This window comes from Rhinoraja longicauda, chromosome 3 (assembly GCF_053455715.1).
Source record: "Rhinoraja longicauda isolate Sanriku21f chromosome 3, sRhiLon1.1, whole genome shotgun sequence".
NCBI classification, from domain to species: domain Eukaryota; kingdom Metazoa; phylum Chordata; class Chondrichthyes; order Rajiformes; family Arhynchobatidae; genus Rhinoraja; species Rhinoraja longicauda.
In genome coordinates, this window is record NC_135955.1 from 25,555,430 (window position 1) to 25,571,625 (window position 16,196).

A 16,196-nucleotide genomic window follows, 5' to 3' on the forward strand; every position below is an offset into this window, starting at 1 on the left:
TGACAGGGGATATGGGGAGTAGGCAGGAGAATGGGGTTGAGAGGAAAAGATAGATCAGCCATGATTGAATGGCGGAGTAGACTTGATGGGCCGAATGGCCTAATTCTGCTCCTAAACTTATGAACTTTTGAACTTACTACACTTTTGCCATTTACCTCTCTCTTCCTTTCCTCTGTCTTCAAACGTTGTTTTAGCTCTGACTTAGAACAGTTCAAATAGAAGGTCACAGACTGAAACATTGCTCTATTTCTAGATCCACATAATGCTGTCTAACCTTAGACATTTGTAAATTATTTCTCGGATCAGCCATTCAGTTATCCCTGACTATACGATTGGAAATCAGTGAATTCAGGCAGTAATTTTCTTTTTTCTCGCAGACTCATATTCAGTCTCATATTCCAACAGTATTGCTTCACATAAAATTCAAACCTGATCGAAATTAACATTGCACGCAGCGTTCCCTTGGGATTGAAATTAACTTACTTCCACTCCAGTTCTGTAGCTTCTGAGGGAAATGATTAAACCAAATAGAACTCACAGATACTTCCAAAGGTGGAGCAGGAGGTGGCTGACAGGGTGGGTAGTTAGCGAATGGTGCACCTCTTCCAACTCCACACAGGGCTTCTGTAGGTTGAGAGGGGGGGGGGGAGCTGGAAAGAGAGGCGGGGACAGACAAAGCCTGGCAAGTGATAGGTGGATACAAGAGAGGGGGATGGATGATTGGCAGATGGGTGGAGTAGATGACAAAGGTTAAAGGTGAAAAAGACACAGAAGGGTATCAGATAAGTTAAAAAAGTTAAAAAAGAGGAGTGAAATGTAAAGCTCTCGGAAGGGATATGGGTGGAAAGGGACAGGGGGAAGGGAAAGGGGGAATGGGAGATGAGTTTACAAAGGATGGGAAAGGACCAGGGTATCTGAGGTGAAGGGAGATGGTTGGAGAAATGTGTGCACACTGGGGTGTGGGGAGGGAGGGGAAAGGGAGAGGGGTATTACTTGAAATTGATGCAATCTGTTTAGTATCATCACAAACTCTCCTTTTCCACTTTAAGTGGGGGCATGGTAAATGGAAATGTTGTGTATTAACCTGTTGTTCCCAATATTACAGCAATACAAACTCTGGATCTTTTTGGATCAGGTTCCATTAAAACTCTGCGTCACTTAAACGATGCATCAGTGAGGATGTTCCCTCGGGGAACCTCACTTAGTGAGCCAGTGTCAGAAATTTGCAAAAGAAAAGAAGGGGGTGGAAATAATGACAGTACCACCTCTGCATGTCACACCCCATCTTGAGGTACAAATACATCACAAGTCCATCATTGAGTCTAACTCCTGGAACTCCCTCCCCAACAGCACCATCAGCACAAGGACTGCTGTCGTTCAGGTCCAGCACTTGAATTACAATAGGGCGATCGGCACGCCAGGGGTACTGTTGTCTTCTAGGTTAAACGATTGTTGCCTTCACATGGACTTTCTCCATAACCTATGTACACCCTAATCTTCACAATGAATCCTACCAGCATGTCATAGGATCTCCATGACCTACCTGTGTCCCAGGTAGGAATCTTTCTAACACCTACTGCATTCGGTGCTCCCAATGCGGCTCCTTTACATCGGCGAGACCAAGAGAAGACCAGGTGACCGTTTCACCGAACACTTGCACTCTGTCCGCAAAGGCGTGCAGAAGCTCCCAGTTGCCAACCATTTTAATTCACTTTCCTATAAAGACCTTTTTAGCCTTGGTCTCCGGAGTGAAGTTGCACATAAAATAAAACTACAACACTTCATATTCAACTTGGGTAGCTTACAACATAACAATATGATAATTGAATTCACCAATTTCAAGTAATACCCCTCTCTCTTTCCCCTCCCTCCCCACACCCCAGTGTGCACACATTTCTCCATCCATCTCCCTTCACCTCAGATACCCTGGTCCTTTCCCCTCATTTGTAAACATCTCCCATTCCCCCTTTCCCTTCCCCCTGTCCCTTTCCACCCATATCCCTCCCTAGAGCTTTACATTTCACCCTTCTTTTTTAACTTTTTTAACTTATCTGATACCCTTCTGTGTCTTTTTCACCTTTAACCTTTATCATCTACTCCACCCATCTGCCAATCATGCATCCCCCTCTCTTGTATCCACCTATCACTTGCCAGGCATTGTCTGTCCCCGCCTCTCTTTCCAGCTTTCTCTTCCCCCACCCCCCCTCAACCTACACCCCACTCAATCAGTCTGAAGAAGAGTCTCGACCCGAGATATTGCCTGGCCCGTTGAGCTTCGCCAGTACTGTGTGTGTTGCTCAAAGTTCCAGCATCTGCAGTTTCTTGTGTCTATTTGTCCACAGGATGATATAATGTGATATGCCAGCCAACTGGATGATATATTGTGATATACCAGCCAACAGGATGATATAATGTGATATGCCAGCCAACAGGATGAGATATTATGATATGTTGGCCGACAGGATGATATATTGTGGACAAACATTGTAACAATTTTTGCCAGTGATGGAAAGGCAAAGAACATCCAGCAGAATATCTTTTATCTCTTCTCCTCGGGCAGTTCATTTTGATGAATGATAAGACCTAACTGGCAACGTCTGTGTTGGCTTGATTAAGGGCCCATCCAAATCAGCCCAAATAATTTTTTTGTAATAGGAATTTATTATAATTAGGAATCTGAGGGGTAACTTTTTCACACAAAGGGTGGTGAGTGTATGGAACAAACTGCCCGAGGAGGTAGTTAAGGCAAGGACTATCCCAACATTTAAGAAACAGTTAGACAGGTACATGGATAGGACAGGTTTGAAGGGATATGGACCAAATGCTGGCAGGTGGGACTAACGTAGCTGGGACATTGTTGGTCGGTGTGGGCAAGTTGGGCTGAGGGCCTGTTTCCACACTGTATCACTCTATAACTCTATGCCTCTATAATAGACCTACTCTGAAACGGTGCCTTTAAATGCTTGGTTTGTGCTTAGTGTGTGAGTGCTCTCTGCATCAGAGCCTGCTCCAATCGCCTTGGACATCCTTGTCTTTGTACCAAGATCTTGCTCCATCAAAACTGTGTTGTAGCAGGTGTGCAGCAGCACACAAACCTTCCTTTCCTCAGCATTGAGTGGAAGCAAGTTATCTTCAAGCCTGGGAGATTGGCCAAAAGAAGATGATTTGTGTAACGTTTCAATTCCAAATCTGATTTATTAATAAGCCTGATTGTGGCCAATCCAGATAAACAAAATCTTTGTGGTTAGCACTTGACAGAGGGAATATACCAGACTTTGACTCTTATTGCAAGAAGATATCACACCAATGTCAGATGATACCCCATACCTAACCTGAAACCTCCCAATCTATTTGTAGACATCATGCATTACAATCGGATGCTCAACACTCCTAATATTTTATCCTTTAGTTTAAACAACTAATTACCTTCATATAGACTCCCTTCACCCGGCACACTCTAATTTGCAGAATGAATCCACTCCAACTGGGTCCCCTTGAACTATCTTTTTCCGAGGCTGGAACATTTCTATATATGCCAGCCATAGGATGATAAATTGTGTTTGTTCAAGAAGAGACACTTCAAAGCGATATCACTGTGACAAAGCTCCTTCCAGTAGCATTTTTACCAGGTCCTTTTATATTACAGAAGGACCTGCATTAATTGGAGCTTGCTGTATTACAGTTTTAACATTGCCAATCTCATTATTACTGCTGTATTCAACCCAAGCAAGCGCCAAATAACTTGGAAAGTACTGACTATCATCAAACTGACTGAGAGACATCTTCATAAGGAGGAAGTGGATGATTACCCACAGCTCTCGGAAGATTGCTGAAAACCAAATTTATATCAGGTTATCTCCTTGAGCTTGTGAAAGGTAGACCCAAGATCTTTCTGTATGGTGAAAAACTGGAAGCAAAAAGAACTGGGAGTCTATGCACACAGATCATTAAAATATTATGGAAATATAAACATTATAAAATATCATAAGTACAGCTAATGGTCCAGTAGACTACAGGCCTTTATATTGGAGGACTAGACAACAAGGGATAGAAGTTGCAAAGAAGGTACAGATCACACCTGGAGCACTGCGAGCGGTTCTGGGCAGTTGTCCAGTCCTCCAAGGGTGTGCTGGTTAAATTCACCAGAATGATACGTACTCCCAAGGGTATATTGCAAGGACATTGCATAAAGTAGGTTCGACTGTACGACAATTCAAGGATGATTTGATTAAAGAGTTGAACGTATTTAGGAGACTCAAGTTTGGAGGGAGAGAAGCTATTTCTGCTGATAGGATGGTTGAGGTTATGGCTCTCAGGATTGAGATTTGGAAACACTGCTGTACTCAGGGGGTGGTAGAAGTTGGAAGCACCTTTCTGGTAGATGGCACTGAGTCAATTGGTCATTTTAAATGTGAGATTTATAGTAGAATCAATGCCCGTGAGCCTTGAGGAATGAAGCCTCAGAAGGCAGTGAAGGCCAATTCTCTGAATGTATTCAAGAGAGAGCTGGATAGAGCTCTTAATGATAGCGGAGTCAGGGGGTTTGGGGAGAAGGCAGGAACGGGGTATTGATTGAGAATGATCAGCCATGATCACATTGAATGGCGGTGCTGGCTCGAAGGGCCGAATGGCCTCCTCCTGCACCTATTGTCTACTGTCTATTGTCTATAAGCCAGTATAACATGAAAGCCCATGAATAAATGGAGTTAATGAAGATCTGATGGCCACACCCACTTAGGATATTGGCCCTTTCCCAAACCGTCGTGCAGCATTCAATACTTAAATGTCCCCCAAATCACATTATGTTTTTTGTGTTGATGGGTAATCCATAAATCAGCTTGACCTAAAATGGAAGCTTCTGACAGATGAGAACATTATAGAGGAGCCAAATAACTGGCCAAGCAGTAAACAGCTGTAACGGAATCATTCTAGTGGAATATATTTGGCCATTTTCTTTTCTTTCATTTCCCAAAGACATTAATTTGCAGGAACCTTGTCTGTGGGTGCTAGTTATCTCCAAATGACTTGCCAGAAGTAGCAGATCGTTGCTTGAAGTTCATTCAGCAGGTTTTCTGCTATTCTTTAACTGTATATCAGAAGGTATCCTATAAGGTAATAATCAAATGTATTTCTCTATCCAAAGCAGGAACTATTTGAACACAAATCCCCAGTTGTCCAGACTCCCACAATGTTCCCACTGGCTTTGTGTTTACGCACATGGATCAATTATTGTCCCATGGTTCGATATGGTAAACTAGGGATTCCATGAAATAAACTAGAGATTTAATGAAAGATTCTTTGTAATAATTAGCAAAAATGAATCAAGGTTTTTGCACCCATGGTCCTCGCTGGTACAGTTGCCAGTTTTGGTGGAACTTGGCAATGTGATCTAACCTTGAACTTCCATTAGCCCACAAGTTTTTTGTCTTACTCTTTTCAATGAAGATGTTCAAATAAATATTTTTCCAAGGTTGCTCCCGCTCGTACCCTGGAGATTAATCTTTGAAGGAGAAAAGTACATGCGGTCACAATTACTAAATATGGTTGGGAATATCACCACCAGTTGTGCCAAGACTGTGTAAGATTGAACCGTTTGTACAATTGGTTCAATGAAGTAAAATTGCAACCAAATGGCAGAAGATCAATAACATTGATTCGGTTAAATTTCTCCCCATTTAAGTTCTGGAGACGTTAGTACAATCCTAGGTAGTTTGCAACTGCAAGACAGGCATGAAAACGGGTTCAATGAGAGGATCAAGGAGTTTGACAGTGGACTTCACACTTGGGAAAACTCCATTGGCTTCAACAATGACAGGGCTTGTTGGTTCAATATGACACAACTCATTTGAAGTGCCGAGTGAAAGTCTCTATTCCGTATGTGAAACTAAAGATAAACAGGAAACAAAAAACACACAGCAATATTTAAACCAAAGTATTAACCCAGTGGTAGCACAACCTCTGTAGGTCAGGAGGTTGTGAGATAAGTTTATTCTAGAGCCTTGATTATAAAAAGCTAAACTTTAGAGTGTGAAGCAAATGCTGTTCTTTTGGAGATGCCCCCTTTTGTTACATCAAGTCACACAGTTACACGGCATAGAAACAGGCCCTTCAGCCCACAAACTCCATGCCACCCTCGTCCTTGTCTTCTTTATGATGGCAATTCACGTGCTTTTCTTGCTGATTCTTAAATGTTGTGAGTGCACCACCTCCTCAGGCAGCATGTTCCTTGATTCGAACCACTGTGTGTGAAGTACTTCTTCCTTAGATCCTATTAAAACCTTCTATCTCTCACTTATACCTTTGGTTTAAAACATCACCATCAAGTCCTGCAGGTGAAATCAAAAGATATATTGTGGTATTTCTAATGAGAGCAGTTGAGTTCCAACCTGTATCCAGACTAAAGACAAAATAATCCTGCGGTCAACATCAGTGAATAAAATGATCTGGCTAAGCACCTTCTGTTTATGGATCTTGGAGAGGAGATAGAAATTAACGGTTTGGGCTTGGCGGCTGTGGAAGATCGCCTGATGAGATGAAATCCATGATGGTTTGGGAGATGGTGGCCTGGTTTTCATTGGTGGGGTCTTGGTCCAGGGGGAGGTATAAAGAGCTCATGGTCCAGGGGGATATATGAGGAGGTGTCCAAGAATTGTTGCCGAGCCTCTGCAAGGTTGTCAGTCTGCTAGATCAGAGCAACGGTGTCCTTGTCTGTGGCTCTGATGATGCGATGGGATTGGAATGGAATGAATGAAGAGCTGTGAGTTCAGAGGGGTGAGGTTGGAGTGGGGGTGAGGAGGGGAGAAGTCGAGACTTTGATGTCAGATCAGCAATCAGAAATGAAAATAGTGAAATGAGAAAGGGCACAAGGCCAGAAGGACTTGTTCAAGAGAAAGTGGAGTGCTGTGGGCAGTAGAAATCATCTTCAATATGTGCCAGGAACATTTTACCAAAGTATCAGGCGCAGAGGCAGAGACTGGGACCAGAGAGTAGATGGGGTGTCAGAATAAGGTATTGGTAGGGGGGCTCAGGTGGGGTAGCATGGTGGGGGACTGGGAGAAGAGAGAGGGCTGGAAGAAGAGGGGGGTGGGTTGAGGGTGGTGTTTGGGTTGGAGGTAACTAATGAAATCAGAGGGGGGTAGGGAGTAGCAAGGAACAACAGAATCAGCGGCAGGGGAAGAGCAGGAAGGCCCCCGCATAGTGTCAGGAGTCTGGAACCTGTGCCTTCATGCTCTAAAAATATAACAGCAAGGTAAACATGACTGAAACCCACAGGTTTTCATATGAGGTCAAAAAATAAGATGTTTATTACTACTGCTATCAATAAATGGAAAAAGTACCAACAACATTTTGACCTATATATGTTAGCTGACTTTTAACTGCTCTTTAAAATGAGCTGGCAAGCCCATCGGTTTAGGGACACATGATACTAGATGACAGCCTCTCCAATGATGCCTGCGTCTTGCCTGGAGAATTTGCTTTGCAGTCCTTTCAAGGCCATCATGTCCTCCCAACAGTGTCCAGCAATGCAGGCAGTACACTAATACAACACAGGGTGCACTGGACAGACCAAGGCACTGCCCTGCTGAAGCACCACTTCTTCCCCCTTCTATTCCAGGCAACTCCCCAGTCCTGAGACAATGGCCAACGTTCTACTTCATGACACTGATGCCTGTGCACAAGAAATTCATGTACATGGATAGCTAACTGACTTCGCTGTGCCACAGTTCCTTGCCATTGAGAAAATAGTTAAAGGGATATATATATATATATATATATATATATATATATTATATATATATATATATAGAAACATAGAAACATAGAAAATAGGTGCAGGAGTAGGCCATTCGGCCCTTCGAGCCTGCACCGCCATTCAATATGATTATGGCTGATCATCCAGCTCAGTAACCTGTACCTGTCTTCTCTCCATACCCCCTGATCCCTTTAGCCACAAGGGCCACATCTAACTCCCTCTTAAATATAGCCAGTGAACTGGCCTCAACTACCTTCTGTGGCAGAGAATTCCACAGACTCACCACTCTCTGTGTGAAGAAATGTTTTCTCATCTCGGTCCTAAAAGACTTCCCCCTTATCCTTAAGCTGTGACCCCTGGTTCTGGACTTCCCCAACATCGGGAACAATCTTCCCGCATCTAGCCTCTCCAACCCCTTAAGAATTTTATATGTTTCAATAAGATCCCCCCTCAGTCTTCTAAATTCCAGCGAGTATAAGCCTAGTCTATCCAGTCTTTCTTCATATGAAAGTCCTGCCATCCCAGGGATCAATCTGGTGAACCTTCTCTGTACTCCCTCTAAGGCTAGAATGTATTTCCTCAGATTAGGAGACCAAAATTGTACACAATACTCCAGATGCGGTCTCACCAAGGCCCTGTACAACTGCAGCAGAACCTCCCTGCTCCTATACTCAAATCCTCTTGCTATGAATGCTAACATACCATTCGCCACCACCACCATACCATATATATTCCTTTATTCGTCCCACACCGGGGAAATTTACAGTGTTACAGCAGCAAAGTGGATAGCAAGAGAGTAAGAGATTATTCATTATAAATAAAAGATACATAAATTGTCATCAGTTTTCTGTGTGTTCTTAGCTGTTATTGTTGACTCATCTGCTGGGAGCAGTGCTGGTTGTGAAGTCTCACAGCAGCGGGAAGGAAGGACCTCCTGTATCTCTCCTTCACGCACTTGGGGTGAAGGAGTCTGTCACTGGAGGAGCTACTCAGTGCAGTGACAGTGTCCTGCATAGGGTGGGAGTCGTTGTCCAGCAGCGATGTTAGCTTTGCCATCATCCTCCTCTCTCCCACCACCTGCACTGAGTCGAGGGGGCAACCCAGGACAGAACTGGCCTTCCTGACCAGCTTGTCGAGTCTTCTCCCTTCCGCTGCTGAGATGCTGCTGCTCCAGCAGACCACTCCATCAGAGTGGAGTGGATCAGAGTGACCTCCAAGGGAGAGAGTGGAGGGTACTGTCATACCACCCTTCTCCGCTACACCTCCCGCCCCCCCCCCCCAGGTAGAGAGTAAGCAAGAAGCAGCAGAATCAGCAGAAGATGAAGAGCAGGTAGGTCCCCACATGGTCTCAGGAGTCTGGGCCTTGTGCCTCCACAGCAAAGAAAACATGAATAAAATCCACAGGTTTTCGTATGAACTCAATCGCCAACATTCTTGTTCATTACACTGATGTCTATTCACAAGAAATCCATGTACCTGCACAGGTAATTCACTTTGCTGTACCACCATTTGGAAAACAGTTATAAAGTACCATGTAATTATTTAGTAATCTCAATAATTATGCAGTATTCCTGACCATTATTTTAGTCAACACCAGCAAATCACATTGTGTATAGATTTTTTTCCCGTTCGCGTGTGAAGTGCCCAAAATAGAAAGTTGGGTGATTGCACTCTGCCTCTGGAACTCAGTTCCATTGAAGTGAGATTGAAAAGTAGGGGTACAACTCATAGGCAACCAAGGCCAAATTTCTGTTATTTAGTCACAGTCATGTTGCTGTTTGTGGGAAGCTGCTGTGTTTTCTATGTTACGGCAGTGATCACACTTAAAAAAAGATACTTCATCGGCTATTTGTTGGGATATTATGAAAGATACTGGAGAAGTGACGTTGAGTATGTGATGCATCTATCTGCACACCTTGTTATTGCCACTTGGTGTCCCACTCTAGCCATTTATTCGTGAATGAGACACGCTCCACATACCCAAGTGACATTTGGATTAAGTGCAGGGAACTGAGTAAGTGCTTCAAGTATGGAAAAGGAAATGCAAAATCGTGGGGGTGGTGTGGGAAATAGTTTCTTGCATTCCATTCCAGGCTTATTTCTTCAAAGAAAATAAGGCACAGCTGAACGGCAGTTAGACAAAAGGGAAATCGTTTTAAGAGCCTGCAGTCCTCAAAAATAGCAGAGAATGGAGCTTGGTGACATTCTTTATAAAAGTGACATAATCGGTAAAAGAAACAAAGATGAAGTGAGGAAATATGTTTGTTCAATGGGCTGCTGTGATCTGCTTTGTGTTGTCTGAAAGGTTGACAGAACCAGGTTCAAAAATAATTTGTAAATGAGGATTTATGGACGTCCTTCAAGAGGAAAATTAATTCCGCATGGGGTATGGAGGTATTCAGGTATGGGTCTCTCTTTCATGCAGCCTGTACAGATATAAAACACAAAGTGCCTGGAGTAACTAAGCGGGTCAGACAGCATCTCCGGAGGGCATGGATAGGTGATGTTTCTTCAAAAGGAATGTAATGGTGGGGGGAGGGGGACTGGGAAAGAGGTGGGGATGAGACAAAGCCTGGTAAGTAATAGATGGAGGAAGGAACTGCAGATGCTGGTTCAAATCGAAGATAGAAGCAAAAAGCTGGAGTAACTCAGTGGAACAGGCAGCATCTCTGGAGAGAAGAAATGGGTGATATTTCGGGTCGAGACCCTTCTTCAAACCTGAAGAAGGGTCTGAAGAAAGGTTCCGACCCACAACGCCACCTATTCCTTCTCTCCAGAGATGCTGCCTGTTCCGCTGAGTTACTCCAGCATTTTGTGTCTATCTTAAGTAATAGGTGGATACAAGTGATGTTTTTTGTTTATTGGCAGCTAGATGGACAAAGGTTAGAGATAAAATGGAGACAAAGGGTGTAAGATAAGGAGAGAAGAAGGGTGAAATGCAAAGCCATGATGGTTGAGTGGCCTCCTTTTGATCTGTAACATTCCAAGATGCTGTGATAAAAATGCATTTTGTTCGACTCTTCTTTTTCTGCAGGATAATTTTGTGCTTAACAGGTTGGCCTCCTCTCAGATTGTTTATATTGCAATCTTCCACAAAACTAAAATTGAGCAATAACTATAAAGAAAACTGACACTAAGCTACACAAGGAATTAGTAGCACAATTGATTGAAGCTCTGGTCAAAGAGGTAGGTTTCAAGGACCACCTTCAAGGGGAAGTAAGAGGTTAAGTGATATTGAGGGATGAAACTCCAACGTTTAGGACCTTGGTGGCTGAATGAATGACAACCCATGGCAGACCCATTAAACTCAGGGATGATCAAGAGACCAGAATTGGAGGAGTGGAGATATTTTGGAGGGTAGCAGGACTCATGGAGAATTCATTCATAAGGCAAAGCTAAACCTTTCTGTGACTTGTAAAAATGGACAAGAATTTAAAAATTGTGGAGCGGCTGAAACGGGAGGCAGTCCAGGGTGATGGGTGCCTGCGCCAATTAGGACACAAATGTCTGGAGTCCCATTGTTAGTGGCATTTTGGAAGGAGTTCCATTGAACAAGTGAAACCTATCTGTTGCCGTTAAAAATTTGGCATTTCCCATCCACATCAACCCTTCCCACATCCTCCCCGTCCCCATTCTGCAGCCCTTATCTCAGCATCAATTGTGGTTCAGTGGATGGCTTTCCACATTCCTCAGTTAGACAGATGTAGGTTCCAGTCCTGCTCCGAAGGTTTGTGCATTAAAGACCTAGATGGCTGCCCCCTGGTGAGGGAATGCTGCACTGCCATAGCTGCTGTCTTTTGTATGAGGACTCATCTAGTCTATAAGGTGGATGACAAAAGGCCCCTTGCCCACTGTTTTAAAATTAGAGCAAGCGAGTCTGTATTGCGAGTTACAAAAATGTTTATATCTCATTGCGTAGCGCTTAACAATGGGTTGCCTGGTCATTATCATGGTGCTCTTTGTTGGGAGTTTGCCATATGATAATTTGCTCCCTTACGGCAAAGATCACAGGAATATAAAGTACTTTGGATGAGAGCAGAATGCAAACGCAAGCCAATTTTGTCTCACTGATTCCCAATGCACTGAACGTGACCGTGGCTCTCTTAGAGCTAATGACACTTAAGATCCAGTTTCTTGACCTCTCACAGACTGAACAAAGCCTGAGGAGAACATTAACATATCCAAACGACGCATCACTAAATAACTTGGGGCACTGTGCTGCAATGAGCCACCTCATACCATCCAGACTGGAAAGAATATTTTTCTTCCATTGAATGTAATATCCCCAGGCAGAATTGTTGTTTTGGTTGTTATTTCTCCAGAGTCCAAAGCGAATTGAATAACTTCAGTTTGGCATCTTGTAGCCTTGTCATCTCTGAGAATAATCCTCTCAGGGTCGGCACAGTGGCGTAGCGGTAGAATTGCTGCCTTACAGCGCCAGAGCACTTCTCCGAGTACTCCAGTTTCTTCCCACATTCCAAAGAGGTTGTTGGGTTAATTGGCTTCGATAAAAATAGTAAATTGACCCGTGTGTAGGATAGTGCTGTGTACAAGGATCGCTGGTTGGCGTGGACTCAGTGGGCCGAAGGGCCTGTTTCCGCGCTATATCTCTAAACTAAACTAAACTAAACATCACATAGAGGTGCCATGTTTTAAGGGAGATATTAAGCTTTGATCAATGCAAATGATAAAATTATTCCATTCTGATGAAGATTAGTTATATTCTTTTGAGTCTTTAGCTAATGGCCACTACTCAGTCTGTATCACTAAATAATGATTAGGTGCTCATCACCATGTTAATCGTGGGAGCTTGCTCTGCGCAAAATGGCAGTCATGCTTCCAACACCAATACCTCAGAGAAACTCCTTTGGTTGAGAAGCATCTTGCACAGCTTGAATTTTTAACTGTCAAGCTCTACCTAATGTATTACACTATGGTCCTTTTGCAGAGGTCTTAAATTTGCCTCAGTGAAGCAGCTGTAGATATCACGGGTCTTCCTGGAAAAAGGTCTCCTGACAACAATGGAAGATCCCCATGCTGTGGTGTCCAGATTTGGATTGGAATTCCACAAATATCTCAAACTCCACATGGTGAGGTTTTGGAAATCTGTCAGTGACATGGGGTTAATCACCACCCAGCCAACCCAATCTCTATCTCACCTCTTCCCAAAAATTCATTCATCTTTTGTTCTGTCATTGAAGACTGCATGAAAGCCCAGCCACCTCCAACCAGTGCAACATACAGATGTTCATGTTGCTTCAAGCTTCTGTCACTCCTTATAATAAAAGGTGAGCTTTCTGTTCTATTGAAACATTGTCAGTCTCACTTTTGAAACTGCACGTGGAGAGTCATTATCAGTTCTGCTGATACATCTGTTCCTCCACACCTATTGGGAAATTATGGATACTTTCTCTATGATTCGGGACAAAAATATTACAGACTGTACGGCTATGCTTTTACGGTAAAGCCAACTGTGCTTTTACAGTAAGCATAGCCAGTTCTCAGAAATTGAGACACAAGGGACACCAGATGCTGAAATCTTGACCAAAATGTAATGCACTGGCCAAACTCAGTCTGAAGTCTGAACTCAGCCTGACCCGAAATCTCATCAGTCCATTTCCCTCCACAGATGCTGCCTGCCTGCTGAGTTCCTCCAGCAGTCTGCTTTTTGCTCCAGTTCTCAGAAAGTTATCCCCAATTCCTTTCAGTAAAGCTTGTGTTAAATCAGTAGATTTGAGTTTCAAACTGTCCACTAAAGCTGGTTTTCTGCTTAAATGTTCCCATGTTAAAAGACAAAAGGAAGATTTTCAATTCTCTCAACCATTATAACTTGAGTTCTTCTCAGTCAATAGATTGCTCTTTGAAATGTGGTACCTTTAGTGTAGGAAATGTGGCATAGCATACTCCCACAAACAGCATGATGACATTGACCTACTGTTTCAGTTGTTAATTCAGGTTTAAATAATTAAGGATTAACTCTCCCACAAAATAGCCATTGATTCCCACTTAAGACAACAGATGGGACCTGCATTTAGAATCTCTTCTGTAAAGAGCATCTACTCCAGCACAGGACACCATTACAACTGCTCACAGAGGATCCGTGTGATTTATACCCTCCAGTGTCCCGAACGGGACTTGAACCACTGCCTTCCAACTTGACACGAGCATCAACTGTGCTACAGCTGAAACCATTATGTAGTCACCATGCTGTGAAGAGCATCACAGAAACAACCTTTTTACAGTAGGCTCCCAACAACACCAACACAAACCATTTTTAGTTTATGTGTAGAAACAAAGAACAGCAATTACTGGTTTATACCAAAGATAGACACAAAGTGCTGGAGTAACTCAGCGGGTCAGGCAGCATCTCTGGAGAAAAAGGATAGGTGACGTTTCGGGTGGGGGCCCTTCTTCAGACTGAACAAGTCTGAGTCTGAAGAAGTGTCCCGACCTGAAATGTTAGTTTAGTTTAGTTTAGTTTAGTTTAGCTAAGTTTCATTTTGTTTAGTTTAGTTTAGCTTAATTTAGTGAAACAGCGTGGAAACAAGCCCTTCAGCCAACTAAGTCTGCGCCGACTAGCTCTATCCCACACATTAGGGGCAATTTTACAGAAGTCAATTAACCTACAAACCTGCACATCTTTGAAATGTGGGCGAAAACTGGAGCACCTGGAGAAAACCTAGGCGGCCGCATAGAGAACATACAAACTCCATTCAGACATCACCCATAGACAAGATCGAACCTGGGTCCCTGGAGCTGTAAGGCAGCAACTCTACCGCTGCACCAGTGTGCATTGGGCATTGTGCTTTCTTCAGTGTACTGGGGACGACTTGCCAATTCTCCTTTGAACTAGTGTCATGGGATCTTCTGTTTATACCTGAGTGCAGACTCAGGATAAACGTCCCATGCCATAAACACAACACGTAACTTGTGGGGAGAGACACACAGTTGGAAAAAAAACACATGGGCACCATTAACACAACTGGCAATGATTCTACAGCTGCAGTGACATACAGTAGGCAGCCCTCTCATGGATATAACAACTTCGACATACGTTTTAGTTTGTTAGTTTCAGATACATGTAAAACAACCCATGTTTCTCAATTTTAGAGGAAATTCCCCATCCTGACACCAAGCCTGACTCTGACTGCAGACCCAGGCAACCGTCCGTGTCCAGCTCCGATCACCCTCGTCCACACACCCCCCCCATCCACACACAGGACCCCGGATAGAGCACACACACCCCTGGTCCACTCTCCGCACCCTGTATTTGGCTGGCACACACACACACACACACACACACACACACACACACACACACACACACACACACACACACACACACACACACACACACACACACACCCCTCACTGGCAATCCCAGCACTGTCCACACACCCGACCCACACACCAGTCCCTGGCTCCAGCCACACACCTGGTCCACCAGCTCTGGTCACACCCCATGTCCACCGTCTCGTCTCACCCAGCCCAAACTCCCGAGTCCAGCTCCAACCACAGACCTACCCCAATATTTTGACTCCAACTTTATGAGTGCATGGATTAGCAAATGGTTAGTCAGCGAATAAGAGGACTTAGTGTATATCTAAATGTGCAATACTACCTTCATATGCATCTTGAACCATTAGCATTCATCTTGTGCGCTACTGCCCAGAGAGGGACAATCTTACAATCCTCATTCCGCAGCAAGGCAAGGCTACCCCATAAGCCATGGTTTTACACCTTCTATCACAAGCATATCGTACATGGGAGCTGGAGTAACAATGTGCTTTGGTTCGTTGATTCTGGACTAATAGCCAGTAGCCTGAGGTGCTGATGAGAGGACATGACTCTCCATGAGTTTGAATAGCACAATGGCAACTAGGAAAGTTAAAGTCAAATAGTTCATTAATGCTGAAATTGTAAAGCCAATATCAGCATTAGTGATCACAAAACTACTGGATTGGTGTAAAGACCCACCAGGTTAACTGAACTCTCCTCAGGGAAAGAAGAAGCATTGCCCATTTTACTCAGTCTGGTCTACATGCAAGCTCCAGACACATTGCGAAGTGGCTGAGACTTAAATTATAATCATAGAGTCATAACGAATTACAGCACAGAGACAGACCCTTCAGGCCATTGAGTTCATGCCGACCATTACATATCAATTTGCCCCAGATTCTACACACTAGAGGTCCTTTACAGAGGCCAATGATCCTACCAATTTGTCCATTTTTGGGATGCGGTAGAAAACCAGAGCAGCCCAGGTGAAGCCCACACAGTCACAGGAAGATTGCAAAGACTCCACACAGACAGAACTAAAGGACAGGATTGAACCTTGGCCTCTGCCTCTGCCTCTATGAGGCGGTGGCTCCATTAGCTGTGCCATTGTGCCACCCCCAATGGCTCCTCAGTTCAGGGGCAGTTAAGGAACAGAAAATAAATG

At 43.8% G+C, this 16,196-nt stretch overlaps 1 protein-coding gene across 5 annotated transcripts in view; it reads left to right on the forward strand.

The window, feature by feature from the left end:
- Positions 1-16,196, forward strand: part of LOC144590181 (A-kinase anchor protein 2-like) — a 387,659-nt gene that overhangs the window by 155,331 nt on the left and 216,132 nt on the right. The gene's annotated exons all lie outside the window — the stretch shown is intronic.